This window comes from Urocitellus parryii, chromosome 8 (assembly GCF_045843805.1).
Source record: "Urocitellus parryii isolate mUroPar1 chromosome 8, mUroPar1.hap1, whole genome shotgun sequence".
Taxonomy (NCBI): Eukaryota; Metazoa; Chordata; class Mammalia; order Rodentia; family Sciuridae; genus Urocitellus; species Urocitellus parryii.
Genome location: NC_135538.1, coordinates 43,649,194 through 43,667,293, shown reverse-complemented (window position 1 = coordinate 43,667,293; position 18,100 = coordinate 43,649,194).

The following is an 18,100-nucleotide window of genomic DNA, read 5'->3' as shown; positions in this document are numbered from 1 at the left end:
TTAAAAATGTGATGTAGGGCCCTACAAATCCCTAGTGTAGTTGCCCACATAAAGCAGGTACTCAGATGATTGTTTGTTAATGTTTGTTAATTATGTTCTTTCCTTCTACACTATTATTCTGAGGAAACTTCAAGTTCATTTCCAATTCTAGTAAGCTGTATTCTACAGCTCCAGGATCCAATATTTCCTTGGTGGATGACGATAGTTTTATGGAAGGGTAACTGATGTGATGCAGCAATCTGTATACGGGATAAAATTGGGAGTTCATAACTCATTTGAATCAAACTGTGAAATATGATGTATGAGGAACTATGTAATGTTTTGAACGACCAACAATAAAAAAAAAAAAAAGAATGACCTCTTTAAAACAATATTTACGTTACGTCTTAAAAATGTAGCACTGGCATTTTAAAGTCCAAAGATAGCTGTAGTCTTTTTGGACCCACCCATTATATCAACAGTGACTAAATTCACCATGTGGAAATTATGCCACACACATGCTGGTAAAAATAATATCCTTCACCAGATTGCAAATCAATTAGCAGTATTCTGAATCATATGTTCCTAGGCATTGTACTTAATTTTAAATTTTCTCTAGTGATTAAATATCCTCTCACATGTTTTATGTCTTAGTCATTCTTAACAAACTTTTGTTATGCTGGTGTTTTGTTAACTGAGCATAAAATATTCCAGCTTTCTTAACACCAGTTCTAACATAGTTGTCAGTTAACTCACTTATTCTTGTTATTAACACACTTCACAGCTTTTTTTTTTTTAGAAAAGTTATTATCTCTAATAACATTCAAAAAGAATTCCAGTTTAGTACACAAAAAAAAGGCCATTAAAATTACTTGGACAAGAAAACTGATTATATTTCTTCTGTAGACAGTTAATGAGACATAAGAACACCAAAGATACAGACAAGGGCTGTGAATACATAACTCCAAAAGCCTAAATGAAAATCGAATATCAAGTTAATTTCCAATTATCCACATGCTTTGCTAGCTTTTGTGTAGATTACATTTAATGGACTTTCATGATGTTCTACTAAACAAACAAAAAACAAAACACTTTCTATTTTAGAGACTGTGATATCGTGAGAACAAATTTGTGTGACACAATAAGTTACTTAATCTCTTCATTCCTCAGTTTCCTTATCTGTGAAATTGGAATAACTATAGTCCACGCATCAGAGGTGATAGTAGAGACTACATGACATAAGTGTGCCAAGGGAATAGAGAGCATTGGCACTTGGTTTGGGCTTTTTATTGGTATTCATACTGCCTTCTCAAAACTGGGGCATAAGAGATGCTAAAGAAGTGCTTGTAAATGAGCATAGACAGTGACAGACACTGAAGAAGTCACCCAGGAGACCCCACAGAAGATGGCTACCACATATTTATTAATTTAATGTCTCTTTATAGGAATGCAGCCCATATATTTTCTTTCTTTCTTTGCCATCATCTGGGTTTTAGACCTGGATGGGATGGGTACAGAGTAGGAAAGTTTCACTTTGCATATTCCTATCCATTCTCAGGACAAAATGTCAAGGAGGTAAAATGTATTTGAATATCTTCCCACCTGCTTGTGCCCCTATAAGGGCTGCTATGAGAGTGTTAATAAGACTGGGATTGAAATAAAAATTGCTAACAATTATTGAGTGTACATAATGTGCCAGGCACTAAATTATATGTTTTGTTTGTTTTATTTTATTTAATCTTTGCAACAAACAAAAGAGGTAAGCACTTTTATAAAAGGAAAAACAGAGACTTAGAGATCTGACTTTCTCAAGATCATATATTTATAATTGGCAGTGGATGCTTGAACTGTGTGGATTACTGCAATTCAAGTTTTATTTACTGCATGTCACACACATGGATAGCAGACCATGATCTGACAAGCAAGCAAGAAAGAAGAGGGTCTCATCCAGATTTTTTCCTAGATTTAAGAAATGAAGAGGTAGTTGAAGGTTAACAAATACTCAGGGATAGCAGCAGATAAACTTAGGATCTATCACTCTTCCCATTTCACTTAGTGTGGCTAAATCCTTTTGCTCTGGAGAGAAAAAATGAGATGAGTTTCCTGGGCAGTATTGGATTTGATGACTCTATTTATTATTGCATGTGATTAAAATGCACTTATTACAGTTTAAAAGACAGGTACCAGAGTTCAGTTGAAATATAATAAAGCTAAAAGTTAAATCTAGGTCTTAAATATCTTTTACTGCATCATATCTATTCCTTCTTTCTGTAGTATTTGGAGGAAAAAAAAGAGATAGGATCCAGGTGGGCTTTATGCATTGGGTTGAAATGAGGTCAGTGGCAATGTCATCATATTAGAAAAAGTTATGGAAAAAACAACCCTAAGACTAGTTATGAAACAGAAATTTGTGGAAGACAATGTTCCTGATGAGAACGGCTATAACATTTGGGTAAGTCACAAGAGTCATCAATTTTAGGACACTGGGTAATTATTTAGGCAGTCAAGATTTGGGCAACAGATCATAGAAAGAAGGGAAACCAAATGATGTGAGTACAACATTAGGAACTGGATAGAGGGTGACAGCTAAGAAGTTAAGGAAGCCAGCAGAACTTAAGCAACTGCATATGATTGTGAATACAAAACTAGAATTCTGTGTTGCTATGGCAGTGCAGAGCCCAACACTTGAGGCATTTAATGATGAAGATGCAAAAGGAAAGAGGCTAAGAAACTAAGCAAAAGTGACAAAGTAGAGAGGGACTTTATGCAAACTGTGCTAGAGAGACAAAAACTGGACTTAGGAGATTGGCAAGGAAAAGTCCTAAGAAACAACTCTAGATATTAAACTTGTTTCACAAGGCTATACAGTAACTGAGATTATATTTAATAAAATAAACAAGCACATAGAGAATTTTACAGGAAATTTGAAATTGTTGAAAAGTCAACCCTACTTTATATACAAACAGAGATATGAAAAATTGTGGTATATATGTGTAATAAGAATTGTAATGCAAAAAAAAACACCACAAACAAGTACATGTATAAAGACATGAATTGGCATGAACATACTTTATACAAAGATATGAAAAATTATGCTCTATATGTGTAATAAGAATTGTAATACATTCCATTGTTGTATATTTAAAAAAATAAAATCAATAAAAAATGTCAAATGGAAATTCTTTTTAAATTATGTTTTTTTAAATTAAATTTTCTTTTATTTTTAAAATTTTAACTTGTTATATATGACAGTAGAATGCATTACAATTCATATTAAACATATAGCATACAATTTTTCATTTCTCTGGTTGTACAAAAGTAGAATCACACCATTCATGTCTTCATACATGTAGGGTAATGATGTCCATCTCATTTCAACTAACCCCATGGTCCCTCTCTTCCCCTTCCTCCCATTTTCCTCTTTGCTCTATCTAGAATTCATTTAATCCTCCCATTCACCTGCCCACCACATTATGAATCAGCATCCTTAAATCAGAGAAAACATTTGACATTTGATTTTCTGGGATTGGCTAACTTCACTTAGCATTATATTCTCCAACTCCATCCATTTACCTGCAAATGCCATGATTTTATTCTCTTTTAAGGCTGAATAATATTCCATTTTGTATATATACCACATTTTCTTTATCCATTCATCTACTGAAGTGCATCTATGTTGGTTTAGCTTTTGTGAATTGTGCTGCTATAAACATTGATGTGGTTATGTCCGTGTAGTATGCTGATTTTAAGTCCTTTGGTAGCTGAGTCAAATTTTGGTTCCATTCCCAGTTTTCCAAGGAATATCCATACTGCTTTCCATATTGGCTGCACCAATTTGAAGTCCTACTGCCAATGTACAACTGTGCCTTTTCCCCCACATCCTCACCAACATTTATTATTGTTTGTATTCTCAATAGCTGCCATCCTGACTGGAGTGAGATGAAATCTTAGAATAGTTTTGATTTGCATTTCCCTAATTGCTAGAGATGTTGAACATTTTTTCATGTATTTGCTGACTGATTGTATATCTTCTTCTGAGAAGTGTCTGTTCAGTTCCTTGGCCAATTTATTGATAGGGTTATTATTTATTTATTTTTTTTTTTTGGTGTTTAGCTTTTTGAGTTTTTTTTTTTTTTTATATAGACTAGAGATTAGTGTTCTATCTGATGTGAGAGTGGTAAAAATTTGCTCCCAAGATGTAGGCTCTCTGTTCACCTCACTGATTGTTTCTTTTGCTGAGAAGAAGCTTTTTAGTTTGAATCCATCCCATTTCTTGATTCTTGATTTTAATTCTTCTGCTATAGGAGTCTTATTAAGGAACTAGGGCCCTACTATGACCTGACAGAGATTTGGGCCTACTTTTTCTTCTAATAGATGCGGGGGTCTCTGATTTAATTTCTAGGTCCTTGATATACTTTGAGTTGAGTTTTGTGCATAGTGAGAGATAGGGATTTAATTTCTTTTTGTTGCATATGGATTTCCAGTTTTCCCAGCACCATTTGTTGAAGAGGCTATCTTTTCTCCAATATATGTTTTTGGCACTTTTATCTAATATAAGATAACTGTAATTATGTGGGTTAGTCTCTCTGTCCTCTATTCTGTACCATTGGTCTACAATACCATGTGTCAGTACCATGCTGTTCTTATTACTTGTTCTCTGTAATATACTTTAAGGTCTGGTATAGTGATGCCACCTGCTTCTCTCTTCTTGCTAAAAATTGCTTTGGCTATTCTGGGTCTCTTATCTTTCTGGATGAATTTCATGATTGTTTTTTCTATTTCTATGTGAAATCCCATTGGAATTCTGACTGGAATTGAATTAAATCTGTATAGTGCTTTTGGTAGTATGGTCATTTTGACAATATTAATTCTGCCTATTCAAGAACAAGGTAGATCTTTCCATCTTCTAGGGTCTTCTTTGAATTCTTTTTTTTTTTTTTTTTTTAGTTTTCTATAGTTTTCATTATAGAGGTCTTTCTCCTCTTTTGTTAAGTTGATTCCCTAGTATTTTATCTTTTTTGAGGCTATTGTAAATGGGGTAGTTTTCCTCATTTCCCTTTCAGAGGATTTGTCACTGATATACAGAAATAATTTTATGGGTGTTGATTTCATATCCTGCTACTTTGCTAAAGTCATTTACTAGTTCTAGAAGTTTTTTTGGTGGAAAATTTTGGGTCCTCTGGGTATAGAATCATATTGTCAGCAAATAATGCTAGTTTGAGTTCTTCTTTAACTATGTGTATCCCTTTAATTTCTTTCATTTGTCTAATTGCTCTGGCCAGTGTTTCAAGAACTATGTTAAATAGAAGTGATGAAAGAGGGCATCCCAGTCTTGTTTTAGTTTTCAGAAGAAATTCTTTCAACTTGTCTCCATTTAGAATGATGTTGGCCTTGGGCTGAGCATAGATAGCTTTTACAATATTGAGATATGCTTCTGTTATCCCTAGTTTTTCTAGTGTCTTGAACATGAAATGGTGCTGTATTTTGTCAAATTCTTTTTCTGCATTTATTGAGATGATCATATGATTCTTATCTTTAAGTCTATTGATGTGATGAATTACATTTATTGATTTTCATATGTTGAATCAAGTGGTATGAACCCCACTTGATCATGGTGTATGATCTTTTTGATATGTTTTTGTATTTGATTTGCCAGAATTTTATTGAGAATTTTTACATCTATGTTCATTAGAGATATTGGTCTAAAGTTTTCCTTCTTTGATGTGTCTTTGCCTGTTTTAGGAATCAGGGTGATATTGGCCTCATAGAATGAGTTTTGAAGTGCTCCTTTTTTTTTCTATTCCTTAAATAAAATTAAGAGTTCTTTAAAGGTCTTGTAGAACTTGGCTGTGTATCCATCTGGTCCTGGGTTTTTCTTGGTTGGTAGGCTTCTGATGGTGTCTTCTATTTCATCACTTGTAATTGATCTGTTTAAATCATGCATATCATCCTGATTCAATTTGGGCAAATCATATGACTCTGGAAATTTGTGGATGCCATTTATATTTTCTATTTTATTGGAGTACAAGTTTTCAAAAAAATATTTCTAATTATCTTCTGTATTTCTGCAGTGTCTGTTGTGATATTTCCTGTTTTATCACATATGGTAGTAATTTGAGTTTTCTCTCTCCTTCTCTTTGTTAACATGGCTAAGGGTCTGCCAATTTTATTTATTTTTTTTAAAGAACCAACTTTTGTTTTGTAAATTTTTTGAATTGTTCCTTTTGTTTCAATTTCGTTAATTTCAGCTTTGATTTTCATTATCTTTTGTCTTTTGTCTTCTACCATTTTCTAGGGCTTTGGCATGTAATTTTAAATCATTTATTTGTTGACTTTTTCTTCTTTTAAGGAATGAACTCCATGCAATGAACTTTCCTTTTAGGACTGCCTTCATAGTGTACCTGAGATTTCTATATGTTGTATCTGTATTCTCATTCACCTCTAAGGATTTTTAATCTCTTCCTTGATATCTTTTATAACATATTGTTTATTCAGTAGCATATTGTTTAGTCTCCAGGTATTGGAATAGCTTTTATTTTTTATTTTACCATTGTTTTCTAGTTTTATTCCATTATGGTCTGATAGAAAGCAGGGAAGTATCTCTACTTTTTTATATTGCTAAGAATTGCTTCATGGCCTAATACATTGTCTATTTTAGAGAAGGATCCGTGTGCTGCTGAGAAGAAGGTGTATTCACTCATTGAAGGATGAAATATTCTATATATGTCAGTTAAGTCTAAGTTATTGATTATATTATGGAATTGTATGGTTTCTGTGTTCAGCTTTTGTTTGGAAGATCTATCCAGTGATTAAAAAGGTGTGTTAAAGTCACCCAAAATTATTGTGTTGTGGTCTATTTGACTCTTGAACTTGAGAAGAGTTTGCCTGATGATGTAGACACTCTATTGTTTGGGGCATATATATTCATTATTGTGATGTCTTGTTGATGAATGTTTCCTTTAAGCAGTATGAAATATCCTTCTTTACTCTTTTGATTAACTTTGGCTTGAAAACTACTTTATTTGATTTGAGGATGAAAATCCCTGCTTTCTTCCACAGTCCATGTGAGTGGTATGGTTTTTCCCAACCTTTACCTTCAATCAGTGGATGTCTTTTCCTATGAGATGAGTCTCTTGAAAGCAGCATATGGTTGGGTCTTTTTTTTTTTTTTAAAATCCAATCTGCCAGTCTATGTCTTTTGATTGGTGAGTTTAGGCCATTAACATTCAGTGTTATTATTCAGACATGATTTGTGTTCCCAGTGATTGTTATTTAACTTGACTTGGCTTCATTTTTTTAATTGAAAAAGAAAAAAGTTGGGGGACATTCTACCAATATTAATATTTACTTTACGTTACAATAATTAAGATGGTATTGTATTGGTTGCATATGTAATGTTAAGTCATTTATTTGTTGACTTTAATAACAGAATAAACCAATAGGTCAGGGTAGTATAGTAGTAAGTTCAGAAGTAGACCTGTCAATAAATGTTCACCGGATATATTCCAATGATGATAGAGTAGTGAGAAAGAAAGAAATTCTCATTTCAATGAATGAGATGTCTCAATTAGATATCTATGTGGAAAAAGGTGAATCTGTCCTGTAAACTACATCACATGTAAATACAAAATTCAGATGGATCATGCATTAGTACAAAAGGTAAAACAATAAAACTCACAGAAGAAAACAAAAGAAAATATATTCATGATTTTGGAGGAGGCAGAATTCTTGAGGACACAAAAGGAATTAGCTACTTAGGGAAAATGGGTAAATTGAAATTTGTAAAAATAAACAGCTCCTCAAAACAATATGCAGTTAGAAAAGGGAAAGGCAAGCCACTATGGAAAAGTATATTTGGAATTCATATGTTTTACAAAGACTTACATCCTTAGTATAAAACCAACTCCAAAATTAGTAAGAAAATGATAGACAACTCACTTAGAAATGTGAATAGACTTACACATGCATTTGAAAAAAGAGGATATTCAAATGACCAATCAGTAGTGGACAAATTGATTGTGGAATATATGTGGTAGTATATAGTCATGAGAATAAAGGAATTACTCCTTGTACAGGAGTATTGATGAATTTCATATAGTGAAGGAATCAAAATGTATATTGTGTGAATTCTCTTATCTGAAGTTCATAAGTAGGAAAAGTCATTGATAATAATTGATAACAGAATAGGCAAAAGTCATTGATAATAATTGATACCACAATATCAGTTCCTTTTGGAGAGGCATATGGGGTGGGGGTGGGGAGCAGAAGGCAGGATTCTGAGGTACTGGTACTATTTCATTTCTCAGTCTGGGTGTTAGTTACATACACACATTCAAATTGTGAGCATTAATTGAGTTGGACCCATGATTTTTTGTATATATCACTTCAATTTTAAAAATAAAATTATAAACACCCAAATACAAAGTTGCAGTTAGATCAGATCCTGGTAGTATTTGGGGCAATTTGAGAATTTGGATATTTTCTGGATATTAAATGTTTTAAAAGTATTTATTAGTTTTGGAGGTGTAAGATTCTGTGATTATGAAGAATGTTCTTATTTTCAGTACAGGGAAGCTAAAGTGCTTCAGTAAAGAGTCCTAATGTTGGCAACATACTTTTAAATAATCCAGTAAAACAAATAGTTGTATGTAGAAATATATACTTTGACTACACACTGAGCAAAAATGAGAAACTGTTAATGATAATATTTCAAGTCACAATTGTCAAAATATGGGAAGGAGAGACATATCATGCCAAATTTAATGTTTCTGTATGCTTAAAAACATTTATCATTATAAAAACGTTTATCATAATGAATTGGGGCGTGGTAATCCTAAAGCCTTAGAATTAGTATGTAGCTCCATTGCCTGGAGTTTGGGACAAGGGCCATACGAAGCCAGAATGAAGAGTCATGCTGGTTTGCCTTTCTTTCAAATCTTCATCAGCTCATTTTACATTCCCTGGAGTCAGGAGAGGAGCCCCAGGCCAGCTGCTGCCTCACTTGGTCACTCACAGGACCAGATGTCAAGTTGCCCTTGGAGGATTTCTCATTGGATGACCTCTCCCTATTCCTCTTGTCTTCTCCTTAGGCACTGCTTTCTCCAACTCCTCTGGGCTCCAAGCAGCCTAACACCATTGTTTCAAAACAAGAAAAAAGATAAACAGAAAATCAAATAAATATACCACCCCAATTCACTGGAGGAGGATCTAATTGAGCAAAATTAAAACAATGCCTCCGTAGCCAGCACCACAGCAGGAGCTGGTCTCGCCAACACATGCCAAACACTTTCTGCGTGTAAATATTTTCAAATTGCCTTGTTAAAGAACAGAGGAAATCTAGGCAGAGTAATTCATTGTCCAGCTGCACTAGATCAAAGAATGAAAGGTCAGAGATGCTATTCTGTAAAGGAGAGAATATCCCTGTTATTTATAAAGGGTAGCATGAGATTGCATGCACGAAGGAGACAGGTACAGATAGGCTGTCTCTGGAAAATTAATGGGGCCCTTCCAAGGGCAGACAAGAAAATCCTGCCCCATGAGAAGGTGGGCTAGAGAAAAAAGGAGAGGCTTCTGGTCAGATATCCTGTAACAGAGGGCTAGAGCTTCACTATGCAAGTGTGAGACTATTTACTAGTCCTAATTTCCCCCATCTACACTACAGAGGAACACCAGGAAAAAATCTTGTCCAACAAAAACCTTCAGATGTCTGTTCCTCACTCAGATGGCCTTGGTTTGTAATTGGAGTTTCACTTCTTCTAAAGAGTGATCTTGGGCAAATCACTTGACTTCCTCTGTCACTATGTTCTTTATAAAATGGATAATAGCAGTAGGTACCTTATGAGTTTGTAAACTGTTAAATTTGCCCCAATGTGTAGAAGCCTTAGTGTTGTCTGGCACACACTAAATGTTGTCTATTGTAAATTCTAGTGGTGGTGGCAATGATGAAGAGAAGCAAGAGGAAGGGCTACAGGAGGACTTTACAGGCCTTATCTTCTCTTCAGCTATATTTGATGATCTTTATTCCTGAACCCATCATTTCAGCCTCAGACCTGCACTCTTGGAGTCTTTGACTTTCTGTTGTCTCCACACTCAACCAATTAGTTGATAAGTTCTGTGGATTTGACCTTCTCTCTTTATGCATCTCTTACCCTATTTCATTAACAAAATGTTCATTGTGAGTTTGCTTCTTCCCTGAAAAACTGACAAGGACTTCTTGGCCCTGCTGTTCCCTTAGTCCCCTCTACTCCAGGAGGTGCTCAGTGTTGTCAGCTTGCATAATGTAAAAGCCTGTGCAAAACCCTTTCGTGTCTGCCCATTGCCTGTCAATTAGCACAAAGCCTTTAACCCAGCCTCTTTTAGTCATTTTTTTTTTTTTTTTTTTTTTTTTTTTGCTACTGTGACCAAAGACCAGACAGGAACAATTTTAGGAGGAAAAGTTCATTTGGGGGCTCAGTTTCAGAAGTCCCAGTCCACAGATGGCCAACTCCATTCCTTGGTGCCTGAAGTGAGGAAGAACATCATGGCAGAAGTATGTGGTGGAGGAAAGTGGCTCAGGACTCGGCCACCATGAAGAAGAGCAAGTGTCTCCCCTCACCACAGACAGCATATGTACCCCAGAGGCATGCCCTCAATGACCCACCTCCTCCAGCTATGCCCTACCTGCCTATGGTTACCACCCAGTTAATCCCTATTAGGAAATTAACTCACTGATTGGGTTAAGGCTCTTATAACTCAATATTTTCACTTCTAAACCCTCTTGCATTGTCTCACACCTGAGCTTTTGGGGGATACTTAATATATAAACCATAATACAGCCCTAGAGCCTTGGGAATTTCTGATTCATCTTTTTTTATTTATTGATATACACTGAATACTCTATTCAAACCAGGTTTCTTATCATTATCTGAAACCTTTTCAATTTCAGATTGTGCTACTTTTAGCTCTGGTCTTGGGCATTAACCAGAATTTCAGTTTCCTCTTCTGTGAAATGAAAGCAGTAATAGACTCTACTGTGCAGGGCAGCCGGGAGGATCATGAGGGTTATGGTAATGTGTAAAGGATTCAGCACCTCGCCTGGCGTGAAGTAATTCACAGTAAATGTTATGATGAGTGCTGTAGTTTATGCTGATCTTTTACAAAACAAACAAACAAAAACAAACCTCCTTCATTTCTGTTTCCTTTTAACAAAACAAAAACCACTCTTCAACTCTGAAGTATCTTCTTAAATGCTGCCCATTTATAGTCCTTTCTTATTCCATCAATTAGATGTCTTCTCTCCTCCTCTGAATCCTCACATGATCCTTTTTCCTTTGTAAATTACATTATTACATGGCCTATAATTATTTTTTGCACTTAAAAAAGAAAACATCTGCCTGCAACCATCCTTACTTAAAAATGACAATAAAAATTCTTAGACAATAAATCCCTTGAAAGTAAAGATGGCTGTTTTACTCATTTTTGTGTCATGTACAGCACCTAGTGGGCCTACAGGGAAGATCCTTAGTGCCTCTTCAATTGATAACATAAGTTTAATGGATAAAATAATTATCAAGTTTAATTACAAGCCTACTTTTCTGGATTATCTGTTGCAAATCCCAGGAATCCTACATTTGGAAATAACAACCATATAATTGGTGTAAAATACTTCCTAAAGTCCCCAGCCTCTGTAAGGAGCACCTTAGTAGGAAAGCTTACCCTTAGAACAATCAAAACTATGGTATCTAAAATTCTTAGGAAAAAGTTTCATATTTGTTATCATATTTGATATATCACCATTAAGAAGTCAAGATCAAAGCAATTCACACGAGAACTTTGTCTGCACTCCTTTACACATATTAACAGTGGTGGTTGAGTGACTCACCCATAATTATTTTCAGTGTTCAGCGTACTGTTCTTAGTCTGATCTTATTTTTTCTTCTTTCCTGACAGGTAACATTGCCAGGCTTGCTGTTATTTTCCCTTCTATTCTTCTGCACCCACCTGTTTTTCACTTGCGTGTGGGGTGGTGGTGGGAAGTTTAGGGACAGAAGATGATCTCTTCTTGTAGGAAGACTCCAATCTCTGTTACCTTATTTCTTCTTCCTCATCTGCTCCCTTCGAAGGTAGCCACCTGTACCTCGTAAAAGTTTTAGATGCAGAAAGCTGCTGATTCTAGGCTCCAGATGGAAGAAATGTATTTCCTCATGTCAAACTTGGATCCTGTGGGCCTTTGAAAACTCCTGTAGTAGACCAGATCATCACTAAGATTTTGAAAAACCAGAAAGGTGAGATAATGGGGAAAAATTGCTTCTTGGATTTATACTTTTGATACTATTCTCTAGTTGTTATGGTCTCTATATAGACTGCCTATTAAAGAATCCATGCCCTTAAGCTGGGTAACTGAGGACAAATCCTCCTCCTCCTAAGGGAGTTATTATGGATCCAAGGACTAGTGTGTAGAAACTCTTCAGATGAGGGTCAAGGGGTTCCTTGTGCTCACTGCTGCTGCTAAAAAGGCCAGGTCGCAGTGTCTCTTACCCTAGTCTGCTACAGACTCATGATTGAAAATTGTTGCCCTCCACAGGTAATAGAATCTCTTTAAAGACATCTCTCTAATGTATTTACTTTCCAGACAGCAAAATGCCAGGCTGCTAACAGATGAGTTGTTTGTACTTTAAAAGTTTACTGTTCCAGTTAGGACATTCTTGATGGCATTTTATATTCTCTTTGCCGTGCAGCCAGCTGATTCATGCTGTATTCTGAAGGTTATGAGTCTCCATGTGATGTTAAGAACTATACGTCTGAACCATTAAAGAAGAAGTGTATAAAATGCCGTGCTGCTCGGTGGAAGTATATGAACCAGAAGTATTTCATTTTATGCCACAGCTCTAGTTATATTTGTAGCTTTTGAGCACTGGCAGTCCTTCTACTTTCTTTCACTTTTGGAGTTATAGCTGTCCTCCCTGTCCAAACACACAGAGCAAGGTTGTTACCAGATAAGCTCTTTATATTTATTATATGTATTCTAAATGCAATTTAAAAATGCCACTACTTACTGAGTTACTGTTCTATGTAAGTTTTTCTGATAGATGTCAAAAGGCAGACAGCAACTGTTTAAGACATGTTTCCTGCTCTTTGGGAACTTATAAGTCCACCCATACTTAAAACACATGGCAGAATGTGTTAGAGATTACTAGAAAAGTACAGAGAATTACAAAGGTTCAGCGAAATAGAGAAACATATGTGTTTGGGAGATCTGAAAAAACTGCAAGAAAAAAAATATCTTTTGAGATATGAACTGAAAGCTGAGTAGGATTTGAACAGATGGAGTTTGTTTGGGATAAGCAATTCCAGGAAAAAGGAAAACCAGGGATTCAGCTACAAAATTGGGTAGTGGGAAATGCAATGAAAGAATAATGTATAGCCATGCTGAGGCACTGGGGGCTTGCAGAGGAGTAGAGGGACCACTTAACCTTATAGCTCTTTTCTCTAGTTAGTGTACAGTCATTGCTGGGGAGGGATAATCCAACCATAGACTACATTTCCCAGATTCTCTGGGAATAGAGGCAAAAGTGACAGGTCATTTCCAGGTCTCATGTACTAGTTAGATACTGATTCCCAAGGTGATCTTGAAAGACTCATCCTGAATTTAGTGCTAGTTTGTTCAGCTTGGATACTGAATGACTGAGGGGAGTAGAGTACTCTACCTCCTCTCTTACCCCAAATAGGAAAAAACCCTTCAATGTTTTAAGCCACTGAGATGATTGGGTTTTCTTAAGACAGTCTTAACTTTTAAAGGGAGAGGTGGACCTGTTTGAGAGACAGCAAGATGTAGTGGCAACAACTGTGGACTAGAAGAAATGGGTTTCACCTATATATTTATTCACTTATTCACTCATTTGCTCATTCATTCATTTCATATTTATTGAGATTTTACAGGCTCTCATAGCTTGAGCTAAATGCTGGCGATGGTATGATTAATAATGCATAGTTCATGGCCCTATGGAGCTTACAGCTACAGGAGGAGAATGAAATGAAACCAGGCTGTGATGTTGCATTGTAATGCCTCATTTTCCAAAGCATAGTCCTCAGACTATCAGCATGAGCATCACTCGGCATCTCGTGAGAAGGGCAGAATCGCAGGTCCCACTCTCAAATAACAGAATCACAACCAGCATTTTGACAAGATACTAGGGAGATTTACATGCACATAAAGTTTGGAAAGCTCTGGTAAAATGAATGCTACAGCAAAGACATGCTCAGGGACAATGGGAACCCAAAGGAAGACACTTGGCCCAGACGACAGAGTTTTCAGAAGGCCTGCTAGATGAGATGATGGCAGAGCTGACTTCTGAACAGCATGTCAGTCAGAAGTTTGTTCAGGGTTGGGTAAGCCACTTAGGATCCTCTTTGTTTTCCTTCTCTGTAAAAAGTGTGATAATATTCAAGGTTGTTTTGAATTTCAAGACTTTCCAAGGTTGTTGTAAGTCTCATGTGTGCAAAAGTAAAAATTCTTTGAACACTCAACGGCTGTATATGAATGTAAAATCACCTTTTCTGCTGTGGTTGCAGTATAGAAAAAAAATATGTTCTTTGGTACAATAATGCATTCTCAATAATATTTAGTAAGAAAAATTACCTACTATGAATTCTTTGTTTTGATTAAATGTAGAACCAGAAGTGAGTTTTTCCTCTTCTACTCACTGCAGAAGAGTCTAACGTCTAAACAACAGGACCGTATGTTGACCAAATATGGTATCTGAGGGTTAGAAAATGCAGGTTTCTTTCAGGAAACCACTGAGTGGTACAGAGGAATAACACTGCAGGAGCTCATGGGGTCTGAACATCAATCATGTGTGCCTTTGTATAGAGTTTATCCAAAGCATAAATAGAGATGGGGAGTGGGTTAAGACTTTCTTCTGACTAGGAGAAACATCAATTCCTTGACACAAATAAAAAAATTGAACTAAGTTTATCCAGAGTTAATATAATCGTGGAAGGGTAATGAAAAAAAAAAAAACCCACAAAAACAAAAACAAAGAACAGTAATAATGAACAATGCTAGTGACCTAGTAGCACAGTCTCCTCCTGAATGAAGCTTCACAACCAACAGGTTTTTTTAGTCTTTACAAGGTTTCCAGAGAGGCTCTTGTGGCCCATGGCACAGTAGCATGAAATGACCTATGCTTTTATGCCTCAGTATTTCTCATATATATACATATTTTTCTTCTTGGCCGGTAGGTTATTCCTTTTCTGGATCACTCAGTGATTTCCTGAAAGAAACCTGACATTATGATTCAGACCATATGAAACCTTTATTGACCAGTGTAGGCTGGTTTAGGCTCTTCTTCAGTCCCCCAGGCAGTTGAGAGAAGTATGTTGAATTCCACTGTGTGTCACTCAGTGTTTATCTCACATTCGACACTATGAGAGCCTGATGCTCGTTCCTGTTTGTAGCATGTGGCATGGTGCCCAGCATGTAGTAAGTCCTAAAGAAAAGTTTGTTGAATGAACATGAGAAAAAGCAGCAACTTTAAGAATGAATAAATAAACAAAACTTTTCTATTAAACGGATGGAAGCTTAGCTACTGGTTACGTCTCCCAGAAACAGAACCTTGTCGCATAACTTTTTAAGAACACGTAAAAAGAGATAGCAGTTCAAAGATCTTGGAGGCTCTATCTACAACGGGCTTATTAATGTGAACTTAGCATTATCAATTGTTTAACCCCAAAATCTACTTCAAAGAATTATCTTAAGGATATTAAAAATGTGCACAAAGACCTCGTTATAAAATGCTCATTTTATTCTGTTTGCAATAACAAAAATTTGTAGAGGAGCTAAATTGCTAACAATTGTGGATTAGTTAAATTATGAAATCAAATTAAAGCGATTATGTAAAATGTATTTATTAATTGTATTTTATATTGAATATCAAATATAAAAAGGAAATTATCAAATAGTATATTTACTAAGTTTCCATTAAAAAGCAAAAAAATCAAATGCCTACAAAGGGGGGTATGGGAAGAGATATACACTAAAGTGTTAGATTTTTTTTTTTTCTGATTGACGAAATTTGGGTCATTTTGATTTCTGTTGTGTTTGCCTCTAATTCCTCAACATTTTCATATTAAATTGTACTAACTGTATAATAATCAACTTTTAAATTAGAGAAGGAATGATGACATTTTTTAAAGAAACCATCTCTTAAAAGCCCTCTTAAGCATTCCTGACATTCTTTTCTGTCCCTTGTTTTCCTGCTCTGGTAGATTTGCCAGAATATTAGAGGCTGGCAAAGAGAGGATAGAATTAAAGAACAGAAGGTCTGGGAACCTATTCAATCCATTCATTCTGCTTTAGGTTAGCTCTGAATTCAACCACCAAAAGTCTGGTTTGGGCTGGTTAAGTTGTCTTCTTGGGACCCTGATAGGGCTTGCAGTGGAGAGAAAGGTATGAGCTAATTGCCAAAGATATTGGCATATAAGTGCTTGTGTATGATGCAGTTCTTAAATATGGTAAGAAGTAGAGGAAGAGGATGGAACTGCAAAAATTTGTTCTGTAAAATATGTGGCTTTCATTTTTTTAAAATATTATTTTAGTTGTATATGGACACCATATCTTTATTTTTATTTATTTTTATGTGGTGCTGAGGATTGAACCCAAGGCCTCACTCATGTGAGGCAAGTGCTCTGTCACTGAGCTACACCCCTAGCCCATGGCTTTCATTTTTTATTTGTTCTTTTTATATATACATGACAGAGGAGTGTATTTTGACATGTAATGCATACAGGGAGTATAAATTATTCTAATTAGGATCCTATTCTTGTGGTTGTACATGATGTGGAGATTCACTGGTGGTGTATATATGAACACAGAAAAGTTATGTCCAATTCATACTACTGTCTTTTCTACTTCCATCCCTTCTTCCTTCCCTTCATTCCCCTTTGTCTAATCCAATGAACTTCCATTCCCTCCCCCACTTATTGTGGGCTAGCATCCACATATCAGAAAGAACGTTCAGTCTTTGATTTTGGGGGATTGGCTTGTTTCACTTAGCATGATAACCTCCAGATCCATTCATTTACCAGCAAACATCATAAAGTCATTCCTTTTTATGGCCGAGTAATATTCCATTGCATAGATATAGTTATAGATATATCACATTATCTTTATCCAGTCATCTGTTGAAGAGCATCTAGGTTGTTTACACACCTTAGCTACTATGAATTGAGCTGCTATGAATTTTGATGTGGCTTTCTTAAGAGAATGGAAAAGGATGGTTCTGGAAGCAACCATGAAAAGTAAGATAGATTGCAACCACATCTACAGATCCTGAGGTACAGAAAGCATGAGAGAATTAATAGTTACTCTTGAAAAGGCCCAGGGGATGTGAAGTCCTGGTAGGATCCAGTTTCAGTTAGGCGTGGTGCTGTTAGTTTCAGATCATAGTAATCTTGCCCCTCAAGTTCATGTGGCTATTCCAAAGACTGTACACATTTATGTGCTACTTAGAGGATAAGTTATTCCTGTGGGAAAGTGCCTATGAAGCATTAGACAAGGTTCCTGGCTTTCAGTAACTTACACTAGCTGGGAAGTCATGCCAAACATGCATAAAACATTTTAGTGTTGCATTGCCACAATTGACAGCCCTGGTCTTTAAAACCAGCTCAGCTGTATCTTCAATTTTGAACTCCTCAACCTTGAACACAGTCCCTGTCCCTGAGTCCTTCCTACTCTTTTGGCTGGTGTCGGACCCAGAAAGCTGAAATTCCATGTCATGAAGGAGAAGTCAGACTGTGACTGTCCCGCAGGGAGGACTTAGGGAAGAGAGATTGGAGGGGCCAACAAGAGCTAGGATGGGGATGATGCATGATGATGAATGAGATTGTCATAACCAGTTCCCAAAAGATGAAAGAGATTTGCTTTGTAGAAACTGGGAGCAGCATGAGCAAGGATGCAGCAGTGAGGAGGAACACAACATGAATACTGTAACACAACACTTTGTGCATAAGAAAATTATTTCTGATTTCTCTTGCCCACATTTTAGAATTGTCTATTGAGGTATAAGTTACATAGACAAAAATTCACTATTTCTAGTGTGTAATTAAAAGACTTTATATATGTGTTGTTGTGTATCTAATATCA